Raw genomic sequence first — 12,773 nt, forward strand, 5'->3', positions numbered from 1 at the left:
GGAAGCTGAACGTTTCAGTTTTCAAATGCCAAAAACCTGGAAGTGAATGCTTCTGTTTTCGAACGTGCCTCGGAAGTTGAATGGCTTCCGAAGCATGTTTCTTCATTTTCTCAATAGAATTTGCTGACTGCCCATTGTGCCCCAGTTGTTGAACGTTTCAGAAGTCAAATGGTCTTCTGGAATGGATTACATTCAACAACCGAGGTACCACTTTATTTTAAAAAGGGTCATATCCAACTAAGTTTTACTCAGAGTTTTATTCTGAAAATCTGTCCCACCAGGTCCTCCAGAAGATCAGATGGAAGAAAGATGCATTCACCATACTGAACTGTGAAGGATTTGTTCTACTCAGATTCTACCTAGAGTTGCTGATTGATGAGTAGGCAATGGGACACAGTTGTGACAACTGCTGCAGTGGAACACCAGTATCTCCCTGGAAAAAGGCACCTACTGGAAGTTGCAGGAAATGTTACATATCACCACAGTGACTCAAACACTAGATCACTAAATGTAGATGATTGTTGCATGCTACCCCAAGTAGTGTGAGATTTCAGAGGTTGCCAAGGAATCAGTTTCCTTGGCATGAGGGACACTGTTTTAAGTTATATGGTTTATTTACACACATATGCAACCTGAGCCTACAGTGGAAGACTCATAACATTAATGGCCCAAGAAGATCCTGCTTCTTCCATAGCCACAGCCTTTTATTCCAGTAGAAATCAGGCCTGACTCTCTCTCTCTCATCTGCCCAGCCTGCAGCCTGTTTCTAGCTTCTAACACTCTCACACAACTCTGGATTTTGTTCTTCTAACTAACAGCCAGGTGAGGGAGAGGGGTTCAGCCTTTTGTCCTCTGGCACAGAGTAGCTTCCAGTTTTTTTACCTTAATGACCCATACTTATGCCATTATCAAGAAGCTGGCCTGGCTAGTCCAGCAATTGAATCCTTGTTGGGTTCAGGAATTGGAAGGGACTCAGGCACACAGCCCTCCCACAACAACTCACAACAGTATTGTGGAAAAATCAAATAACATCTACAGCAGGACAGTTACACACCACGAATACAGATAATTCAGAAATGTGAGATTCTTTTGTGGTAGGAGGAAAAATAGGATTGTATGGGAAATAAACTAGAAGAACAACACAACAATAACAATGTCACATTGCCCTCAGTAAAAAAATAAAATAAATATAAATTATAAACCCACAATGAATAGGACAATGCTTTGAAAGTAGATCTGGAGAAGCTCCCAGTCAGCTGATTCTCAGGAGGAGGAGTATGCTTTTTTAGGTACTTGGGATACAAGTACCTAAAAAACAACAACACATATTCCCCAATATCAACCATATTGGGCTTCTATGATCAGCAATGTTTGTAGTGACACCACTGGGAGTTGCCTGGTTGGTGGTAACTCACGACAGAGGCTTCTTGCTGGTGGTTCCTTGTTTGTGGAACATTATCCCTTGGCCAGTGCATCGTTTGCACTCATTATTAACTATTAGGAGAATTTCTATTTGATGGCTGACCACTCAGAAATTATTAGCTTTGAGAGCAGGTGATTGCTTTTTGCAGTTTTCAAACTTTTTTTTTAAAAAGTTCTAATTATATTGTTTTAATATGGGCATATTTGCCACCTTGGGCTCCTTTCGAAGAAGGCCGAGTGAGCCAATGTGAACTGAAGGAGGGAGCCAACTGAACCCAATGTGGAGAAACGGACTCCTATTTTCAGGACATCTAAAGCACAACAGTCAAGTACAGAAGTGAGGCTTTTAGGGTTCAGGCTCTGAGTGTGTGGCAATCACTAAATCTGGAGAAGCAATAGGCTTTAACTGGCTGAAGTGGTGTGCAAACAGTGGCCAGCAATTCTTCTTTCCCTTCTGAAGTCCTGGATTGATGTTTAATATAATGCTTTAATCGGGATGTCAGAGAACAGTTAACGTATTAAATACGACACAGCTGTGTCAAGAAAAGCATGTGTCCCAACGAATGCAAAATAATGTACAACAGCCACCTTTTTTAATGCTGCCGGCACAAACTAAACAGGACAAATGTCCCAGAGAACAATCCCTTTGTGGCTTTAAAGAAGAAGAAGGGATAAAATAACCCCCTAAGTACCTGTTATACTGAAGGAATTGCTGAAAGAAGAGACTTTTCTTTTCTTGCTTGCAGGACTCCTCAGAACTGGTAGTGGCACGTCTGGGACCACTTGTATGGTGCATCAACAGACAATGCAAGGTTTCCATCTCTCCTTTTAAGCTTGTATTTGCTCTGATATAAAAGGCTGTAAAGATCTGATGGTTAAGGAAAAAATATAAAAAGTCAGCTTCTTTCAAGAAGAGCTTGTCTTTGTCCTTTACCTGGTCATCGTTTTTTTAAAAAATGTTTTATAAATTACTGCATAGAGTACAACAGATAGTTTTCTGTTGCAGCAACCCAAGTGCATATAATCCTACACAATGAATTGTTTGAACTCAATGCGTTCTGGCCAGAATTGACTAGAAAGCAAGTGATGCAGTTTAGATTTGGAATGGGGGAAACTGGAGCAGAAAGTTTCCTAGTTCAGTTTCCTAGGTTGAGGATAACCACAGACTACATTTGAACATCTCAGCTCAGCCATATTTAGTTTTCAAAACCCTAGATAAAAGGTAAAGGGATAACTGACCATTAGGTCCAGTCGTGGCCAACTCTGGGTTACAGCGCTCATCTCGCTTTATTGGCTGAGGGAGCCGGAGTACAGCTTCTGGGTTATGTGGCCAGCTTCTGGTGAACCAGAGCAGCACACAAAAAAGCCATTTACCTTCCCGCCGGAGTGGTACCTATTTATCTACTTGCACTTTGACTTGCTTTTGAACTGCTAGGTTGGCAGGAGCAGGGACCGAGCAACCGGAGCTCACCCCATCATGGGGATTCGAACCGCCAACCTTCTGATCAGCAAGTCCTAGGCTCTGTGGTTTAACCCACAGAGCCACCTGCATCCACAAAAGCACTCCTTTTCCTTTCCTAATGGAACCCCTCCTCTTTCTAGGGCAGATACAACTTTGTGGGGAGGGACTTTCACAGCTTAAGACTTGCTGCAGAAAAAAAACACACCTTTTCCAGACTTCCACCCCTGAACTCCCAAGAGAATTCCCTCTGCCAGCCTTAACTCTTGAGCAGTTGGTTGGAATGTGTGAATCCTACCTTGATGGAGGATAGAGAGTGATGTGTGTCTGACCACACACACTTCTGGCATATTACCTACTGGCATGTGGTCCCTGGAAAATTGTCCAAGGGAAAATGCAGCCCTCAAATGGAAAAAGGTTCCTCACTTCTGGTCCATTATATGTTGTTACCCAAGCACATTTCCCTGCTCTTCAGTGGACCCTTACCATGACCCACCCCTCACTCTTCAGTAGGCTATTTACTCAAGAAGTCTCTCTCAGGGTCAAGGGAATGGATTGATTGGTAGAGTGGAGTTTCCTATCTTTCAGGCCTGCTGCTGCTTCCTCCTGCAGCTCTCCTTTCCACACATACCTTTGCCTTTTACTCCCTCCCACTTTTACAGACCTGACCTCATTCCTGCATCTGGAGGCTTTGGCAAGGTGGCCCTTGATCCCACAGTAGGTACAATAAACAGCCTTCGTCAACCTAGTGCCCTCCATATGGTCTGGTCTGCAACTCCCATCAACCCCAATTCCTACTCTACCAGATAATGCCAGGATTTGAAACTTGGATCTTTTGCATGAAAAGCATGTGACCTACCACGAAGCCCTTCTCCTTCATTAGGAAGAGCTTATGAGTCATTTTCTAGTTTTATGGTTTCAGTTGTCATTTCCTAGATTTTTGTTCTGATTTGCAGTTGTAACTGTGTTTCACTGCTGCCAGGCAAATGACTTAGGTCCCAAATAGCTGAAGAACTGCTTCCAGGCTTTTATCAAAAGACAGTCTTTAGAATTTAAAACTACCAATGAAAACAAATATTTAAAATGTGTGTGTGTGTGTCGGTTATTTTAAAGCTATTATATTTACTAAACTAACACGTTAAAATTATTGCATGCTCAGATTACATGCCTGGGTAGGCTTGCTGAGTTTAATTATGGAGGTCACTTGAAAAGTAGGACATAAACATATTAAAAAAATAAATTATAGTAAGTTTTAAAAGGCTGTACCTGAGATACTAAAGAGTGGGGGGGGGGGAGAGATGAATTTTGCAATTTAGTAAATCACGCAATTCAGTTCTCTTGGGTGTTTGCTTTAAAAAACAAAAAAACCACACACTTATTAAGTATCCAGCATATAGAAATGTGTAACAGATTTCTAGTTTTGCTTGAGCTGTCTGAAGTGCCCTGGTGATCAGAAATAAGTAATTGCAATAATAACCTGACCAAACTCTGGGGGTTGTTTTCTGAGGCACATCAGTGCCTTTGAGCTTTTCAAAGATCTCCAGGCTTGCAAGCAATAATCCAAATTATTATGCTGCATGTTCTGAAGTGTGTATAACATTGACTACCTTCTTTTTTTAAAAAAAGATGTCTCTTTTTCTGTTTGTTTATGTGTGTGTGTGCTCCAGTAGATTTGTTGGAAATGTTAATAAAACTATTTTAGGGATAATGAGGAGGATTATCCTATTTTAGGATAATGTGCAGACATGCAACACTGTGTGTATATATCTATATATAAACATGGGAAACAATCTGAAATGGTTTAAAAAACCTTGCGGCCTTTCGAAATTATGAGGTTATTCTCACTGTTATGTGTGCTTTCCATGGTAGAACTCTTCCACTAGTGGTTCAAAATCTTTGCAAAAATTGCATATGTAAACTCCTACTAAAAGCTATTTGGGGATTAAGTTTCCATCAGACCACACACACACACACACAAACTGCAGAAGAAAGAAGAAATAGAAAAGATATCCTAAGTGGGTATCACACCCAAAACTTTGGGAAGTAGTTGAAAGATGTCAGTTATACTGAGATAATGTCCTCCAATGAGGCCGGGTAAGCAGCCACTTTGAGGCTTTGCCCCTGCGGGTGTCCCACCCACTCTACTGCCTCCGTCACTGGTGGAAAAGCAGCATTGGCATTGGTGCTGATTTCTGGTGGGATCTCGCAAGAATGGATCAATTGACAATCCAAAAAAATTAAAGTCAGTCTTGGCTAACAGTCTACACCTCAGAGCTAAAGGGTTGGCAAACTAGAAGAGATGCTAAGTATATACTAAGTATAGTGGAGTGCCACCAGTTCCCAAATCATAACCATTTATTGATGATGCTCTGTTGTTGGCTGCCCTCCGATTATCCTTATGATATCGTGCAATATGTTTGGGCAGTCCCTGGGCTGTGGGTGGCAAACTTACAGAGTGCACATTTTTCTTCAAGCCTTATCAGAAAAATGTTCCACATTACAGAGGATAATTCTTTCCTTGAAGAATTCTGGTTCAAGAACAGCTATCCAGAACATAGAAAGATGCCTTGTACTGAGCCAGACCAAATGGTCCATTTGGCTCACTCAGTACGCTGACCGGCAGCAGCTTGCTGGGGTTTCCAGTAGAGGCCTTTCCCAGTACTACCTGGAGATGCTGGGGATTGAATCTAGGACCTTCTGCATGGAAAGCAGGATGCTCTACCACTGAGCTATGACTTTCCCTTGTAAGAAGGAAGAGCAGAGGCACTGATGTTGTCTATCCATAGTTAGCACCTGGACTGCAGCCTACACAGGTCACCTAGTCATGTTCCCCTCCCCCCATTACAGTGCTATGTATTATATTTTTTATTTACAATATAGCAATTATTTCAAAAAAGTCATTGGCACGTGCAAATCTTTTGCAAACCTGTTCTCTTTTGTCTTCTTTGGGTGATGTTTTCCATCTATTTTGAAGATGCTTAAGTACAGCAGGAAGAAAGTACTGTTCTATTGATCCGACAAAGTCTTAAGGCCAATATCTAAGTATTTATACTGTACTAGGATGCGGGTGGCGCTGTGGGTTAAACCACAGAGCCTAGGACTTGCCAATCAGAAGGTCGGCAGTTCGAATCCCTGCGACGGGGTGAGCTCCTGTTGCTCGGTCCCTGCTCCTGCCCACCTAGCAGTTCGAAAGCACATCAAAGTGCAAGTAGATAAATAGGTAGCACTCTGGCGGGAAGGTAAACAGCATTTCTGTGCGCTGCTCTGGTTTGCCAGAAGCGGCTTAGTCATGCTGGCTACATGACCCAGAAACTACGCCAGCTCGGCCAATAAAGTGAGATGAGCGCCGCAACCCCAGAGTTGGTCACGACTGGACCTAACGGTCAGGGGTCCCTTTACCTTTAGGAAAGCCAAACTCAAAGTTTACGTATATTGTTTGCCAATAACACACTGATGTTGCACACATTCTCTCACTGTCCCACCTACCACAGAAGGCAAGGATGCAGCCTTTTGTTGGATTTCCTGGTTCAAACCCCAGGGCTTGTGAGGTTAGCTTAGAGCCACTGCCAGTCAGAGTAGGATAGACCAATAGTCAGTATAAGCCAGCTTCCCATGTCTCTCTGATTGTATACTTTTGGAGAATCTGACCCTCTTCTACTGTGTCATTAGTAAGTATGTATTATTGTAAACTTTTCACTTGCAAATTGTGTCATGTTAATTTGCAAGGACTTAAGTTTAACTGTGTGCTCATATTTCTTTCTCTGAACTCTAACAGAAATTAATTGGACACCATAAATTCCTTAGAACCAGAACAGAATGTTACACTGTATTTCTTGAACTGCACTACTTCAGTTCACTGGGATTGGGAAATGTTTACTCTTCAGATTTCAGACTGTAGCATGTTGGACACTATACATTCCCATGTGTACTTGGCACATATGGTAACTCACCATGCATCAGAAAAGAACACATTGCAGCCTCTCGATCCATTATGCTTGGATGTCATACCAGATGACAGGCTGTTGCCCTAGTATGCAGAAGAATTGCATCTTCAAACTGCATGCTTCCTTCTGTGATCTTTATATTCCTGGATGAAAAAAGAACCTGTAGCTACATGGAAGACGGCTGTTGGGTATTGATAAATGCAAATTGAGAGAGGGAGGTCAATATGACAGACAAGAGCTAGAACTACTTATATTGGTCTTGTCATGGAAGACCTGGAAATCTTATCTAGATTCTCTCTAGCATCAACTGGTCAAATAATGGTGGTATGAGAACATTGTGCACATTGATAGGTTTTATAGTGGCATGTTTTGGGACAGTGTTCTACAGAATAATTTTCCATTCTTTCTACTGTTGTATATAGATGGCTTGAGAAGAATTCAGTTTATGATTTTACGCTAGAAAAAAATGGCTAGAAATAAAAGCATTTTCTTATTATTGTCTATTAAAGAAACTCTTCTAAAAATACCCATGCATGGGACATTCAAACTGTACAGATATATATAGGAATTTCCAAGTTGGAATTCATGGACTAATTCATGGAGGAGAAGGTGATCAATGGCTACTAGCCACGATGGCAGTGTAATGGTGATCACCAGTTGCTGGAAAGTGCAAGAGGGGAGAGGGCTCTCCTGCTCAGATCCTGCTTGCAGGCTTTGTTTTGGGGCATTTTGTTGGTTGCTCTGAGAACGGGATGCTGGACTAGTTGGGCTACTGCCCTGATCTGGAAGGCTGTTCTTATGCTCTTAAACTGCTGTTAAGGGAACAGTAGAAGTCGGCAAATTTGTCCTATTTTTTGTTCTGCAGAATATGGCAACAAGAAAACTATGCAGTAAGCTGAAAATGCACCTGATTGCAAAGAGCTGGGCCAAAAAGCTGTATTAGAATTCAAGGCATGCATCCAATGTAGTACTAAGTAAGTGTCCTGCTACCACAATAATTTCCGCTTATGTTATGGGACTTTCTTCCTCTTCTACCTCCCATGCACACCCCACACCCTTCCCAAATCTGCTCTGGAGGGCTGTGAGAACCCCCAGAACAGTTTTAGAGGTCGCATAGGCGGAGGAGAGGGGCGAAAGTCCTATTACACAAGTGGAAATTCTTGCATGGATGGGACATTTACTTAGCACTGCATTGTATGCAAGTCTATAACCGTATGTGATAAGTATTTCATCACCATGCAGGGCACAAACACAGTTGCCTGAAAATGTAGGATTTGACTGTGACAGGCAAGGGAGACAAATGTGTGTATGGGGGAGAGAAGATTCAAATTCACACAGTTTGGAATTTGTGTGCTGCTGCCCTTGCCTTTGCATACATTACAAAATGTGCTGCCCTTATGTAACTTTTCTCATAGCAATCTGGATGGTGTCGATTTTCTCAGAGCATTGAAAAAAACATTTAACTATACCCAATACTATAAAATACTTTGCTAACTATAGAGGATGAAACTACAGTTTGCTGCTATCCATTTAATGGACATATCCTTTGCTCCATGAAGCCTCTTTTCACTCTCCACTCTGTAGGGTTTTGTTCCTTCCAGAATCCATGATCCTTCGAGCCTCTGTTTCATTTTTATCCAGGGACTTGGTTATTAGTGGACAAAGTGACAAGTATGAATTGCCCAATCAAGCTTTATGTCTTGAGAACGAAGGGCATATTTGCAGAGATGTTTTATGCATACGTGCCATGCCATCAAAATCAGTGGCATTGTTAATCGTAATTAGCAATGATAATTAGCCCCACATTGGTGCCATTTGTAAGAACGGCTGTTGTCTTCCTGCCCATTCTGTACCAATGAATATCTTTCAAAAATGTAGCACTGTGCTAAAGGACAGAGCTTATAGTCCAATGCAAACGTACCATTGAACTTGATTGGAATGACTTCTGAGTACATCTGTATAGTACCAACGTTAGCCTGTTGAAATCTGCATAATTCAGTGTTGCTCTTGGAGACATTTGCATCCAGGTCTCTAACACCAATGAATAAATGGCACAACTGTTTAAAGTACTGTTGACTGGGGTGACAGCCTGTCATCTGGTATGCCATCCAAGCTGAATAGACCTGTTCTGATCCATCTGCAGCAGATACCCATGAGGCAAGGTGACACCATGGATTGTTCCAAGTGAGTAACATACTGCAACAGAGATTGGATGTGTGGGCTGAAGCTTTAAGTGTCCATCCATTTGGTCCCCATCTCCTAAGCTTCACTGCCCTGCCTGAAGTGGCACCCACCCTGTGGAATGCCCTGCCATCAGATGTCAAAGAAATAAACAATTATCTGATGTTTAGAAGACATCTGAAGACAGCCCTGTTTAGGGAAGTTTTTAATGACTGATGTTTTAATGTATTTTTAATCTTTTGTTGGAAGCCGCCCAGAGTGGCTGGGGAAACCCAGCCAGATGGGCGGGGTACAAATAAATAAATGATGATGATGATGAAGCATGTGAATGTGTAAAACCAGGATGGGGCCTGTGGCTTTCCATATGCTATTGGACTGCAACTCCCATCAGCCCCCAACCAGCATGGCCAATGGGAAGTGATCATGGGTGCAGTAGTCTGGAAGTGGATGGAGAACCACAGGTTCCCCACCCCTGACTTAAAACACTAAATTCCTGGTCTGTGAGCAAGTGCTTTGCCTCCTTTTGGTGGCGACTCACATGCCAGCTGCAGTGGCACAGAAGCTATTTGACTCCACACACTAACTAGGCTTGGGAAGGCCTACAAAATGGCCCTGACTTGGATTCCACATTCTTCTGACTGCAAGTTAGAGGTTCTGTAGCAGGAACCCAATCCAGCTCTTCAGCTGACATTGTTGCATCTCTGAACTCAGCTCACTTACCTCCTGCTCATTCTGAGACTGGAGCCAAAACAGGACCTAGGGAGTCAGAATGTATTATCTTGCTGATGCACATGGGGGAGCTATATGCCCCAGGTCCCCATGGGAACAAAGTATTCACAGTGTGCTTTTGTATGAACTTGGGAAAGTAGTTGGAATTCCTAGAAATCTAACTCAGTTAACTTATTTGTGAAGAATGTTCCTCAGCCCTGCCCTAATGAGTGCTGGTTGGCTTGCTAGACATAGGAGTTCCCTGTTAGTGCTATATCCTTAGGCCTAGTTCAGATGCTTCCCAGGCTTGCAACTACATCTGAAAGTGACTGTGTGTTAATCTCTGCTGGGTGGAGTTCGGGCTTCCACAGAGAACTGCAATGTCTATGAATGACCCTACAAGCAAATGGAGGGCAATCCTGATAACAGCCAGTGATCTTAATAAACAAACCCCATAAAACAGAAAAGCAAAGCAAACAAAAGTAGTACTTGGGCATCATTTGTTGACTTTATGGCAATTAGATCATTATTAACGAACATGTATCCCAATTACCAGAGCTGAAAATATGCTTGTCTTAATAATTTACCAAACTCCTTTCACTCTGTCACATTTACATATGTGCTACTGCAGTTTAATTAAGGGATGAATGGGAATATGTTCTTCAGTGTTTCTTTCTTTCTTGCTAGCTGCATAGTGATACCAAGAGGGCTGGGGGTGGGTGGGAAAACGTAGGCACAGGTCCAGCCCTACTATGAGGCATGGTGAGGCACCTGTTTCAGGCAGCTGACAATTGGTGTCACAAAACAACAGCAAATGACTAGTTATTCAATTTATTATTCTTGCATTAATAATACTTCTAGAGAGGGGTATTTGTGGGATTTTCTGCCCTGGGTGTCAGTCTTGGGTCCCATGCACCATAACTGGAGGAGGGCAGCTTTTGTTCTTTTCCCTCAGGCACATAAGAAGTTGCCTTACAACAAGAAGTTGCACATAAGAAGTTGCACCCAAACCAATGGCTTCAGGTTACAAGGAAGGAGATTCTGGCTAAACATCAGGAAGAACTTTCTGATGGTGAGAGCTGTTTGACAGTGGAACAGACTCAACCAGAAGGTGGTGGACTCTCCTTCAACTGAGGTTTTTAAGCAGAGGTTGGATGGCCATCTGTCACGGATGTTGCCATTGAGATTCCTGCATTACAGTGGGTTAGAGTAGAATCTCTTCCAATTCTATGATTCTACAGTTTGTATCATGCTTCAAATTGTAGTCCAAAATAGAGAACCCATTCTCTAGAAAACTGATGGGAGAATTAGTCTGGTTTTTTTTATATCTTTCATTTCCTCAAGTGTTCACCTATAACTCAGTTTTGTCCCTTTTTGGAATAAATTTGCAAGAAATCAGCAGTGAGAGGCATGGGTGGAATGGCAGAGCAGGGGCAGAGACACCCTCCAAAAATGGTTCTATTACTTCCCAGTATGGGGATTGGTTGGCATGGGGCAGAGATGAGATCAGGGGAGCTCCAGATTTGTGGCAGTGGCTATGCAGATGTGTAGGCAGCTGCAGGTCTGCTGCCAACCTGGAATTCCCCCAACTTTGTTGCTGCCTTGCCTCGACTCATAGGCAGGCAGGTGCTGCTACCTGTTGCACAGCAACTGTTGTGCTGGATTTCCCCGCTGTGCAATATTAAAACTCAGCAGTCTGCTCTTGTGCAAGGGCATTTGCACCAGACAACACTGCATAAACCCCTAACTTCCATTTAATTTGATGGAAACGTTCTGATAGATGATGTGTAACTGGAGAAGCTGTTGCTGGACACTTTTGTGTAATGCCGCTCACTTCTCTTGCCTTAGGTATGTTCATTATTACAAAGAACTGTTATCTTGGACAAACTTCCTGATAAGTGCAAGACTCTATTGGTGGCTGTATGGGGGGCTTCCTGATATTGAAGAACAGCGAAGCAAAATGGTCATTGATATACATGCTTAGCTTTTGCTTGGGCGTGGACTGCTGCGGGTTTAGTACTGGGCTGTAGAACGAAACAAAACTGATAACAGATGTCACACTGCCACCTTCTGGCTGCAGAATTAAGTATATCCTGGTTTAAGGGTAAGAACCTGCAAGTCAGCTGTGCCGCAGCGACACAGCTTGCAAAGATAGATGGCTGAAATGAAACTGTTCAGTAAGGGTAGAGCCTTGTTCGACAGATTCCACTCCCCCCTCAACTTCCATATCATAGTGATGCTTGAAAAGACTGTATTATGTTATGTTCTAATTATGTTTTCCTGAGGAATGAATTACGTATGCATTGTGCAGATAGTATGAAGGCTACCATGGTTACCAATGTGAACCTGGCAACATCTTTTATACACTTCCAATTAATCTGAGGTAATATTGGAGAGAGGAGGAGGTTGAGAATAGAATGCTAATGCCTCAGATGGAAGCTGGCTTTTAAATTACAGCATTTGGTTTCAGGCCTCTTCAGGGCTTCTTGAGGACAGGGCAGGTTGAACACTTTAAATTAGGAAAGAAACAGAGATCAGCATGGCCTTGTAAACTGGCCCAGCCTCCGGCACAATATGGAGATTGGTAGATTTCAGTTATAGAGGAGAGACAGTGGTTCCTGAAATGTGGCCCATGAGCTCAAAGCCAGGAGATCAACAGAAAGCTTGCAAAGTAACAGCAAAGTAACTTGGCCTTGCACTTGATTTATTTTAACTGACTTTGACAGTTGAGGCCATTTTCACCACAGACTAACAAAGCTGTTCATAAATAGGGTCCATTTTTAAAAATATAATACAGAGCTATTATTTTTCCTTAGAAATTTACTAGTTAAAGGCAAGACTACAGCTATTAAAATATGAATTATCCCACTGAAACTTGGTTCTTGAACTTAATCCATTCTGGAAATCCGGTGGACTCCCGAAACTGCTCAGAAACCAAGGCGCAGCTTCCAATTGGCTGCGGGAGCTTCCTGCACTCACATGGAAGCCATGTCAGACGTTTGGCTTCTGAAAAACATTCAAAAACTGGAACACTTACTTCCAGGTTTTCAGCGTCCGGG

General features: G+C 42.6%; 1 long non-coding RNA gene across 3 annotated transcripts in view; it reads left to right on the forward strand.

Annotated features, from left to right (window-relative positions):
* The window catches only part of LOC310668934, a 76,675-nt gene extending 74,030 nt beyond the window's left edge, over window positions 1-2,645 (forward strand). For all 3 annotated transcript variants that reach the window (XR_014506907.1, XR_014506908.1, XR_014506909.1), the window contains one exon: window positions 282-2,645. This is a non-coding gene — a long non-coding RNA (uncharacterized lncRNA). The remainder of the gene's footprint in view (window positions 1-281) is intronic.
* The last annotated feature ends 10,128 nt before the right edge of the window (window positions 2,646-12,773 follow it).

This window comes from Podarcis tiliguerta (assembly GCF_965153285.1).
Source record: "Podarcis tiliguerta genome assembly, chromosome: Z".
In the NCBI taxonomy this organism is placed as follows: Eukaryota; Metazoa; Chordata; class Lepidosauria; order Squamata; family Lacertidae; genus Podarcis; species Podarcis tiliguerta.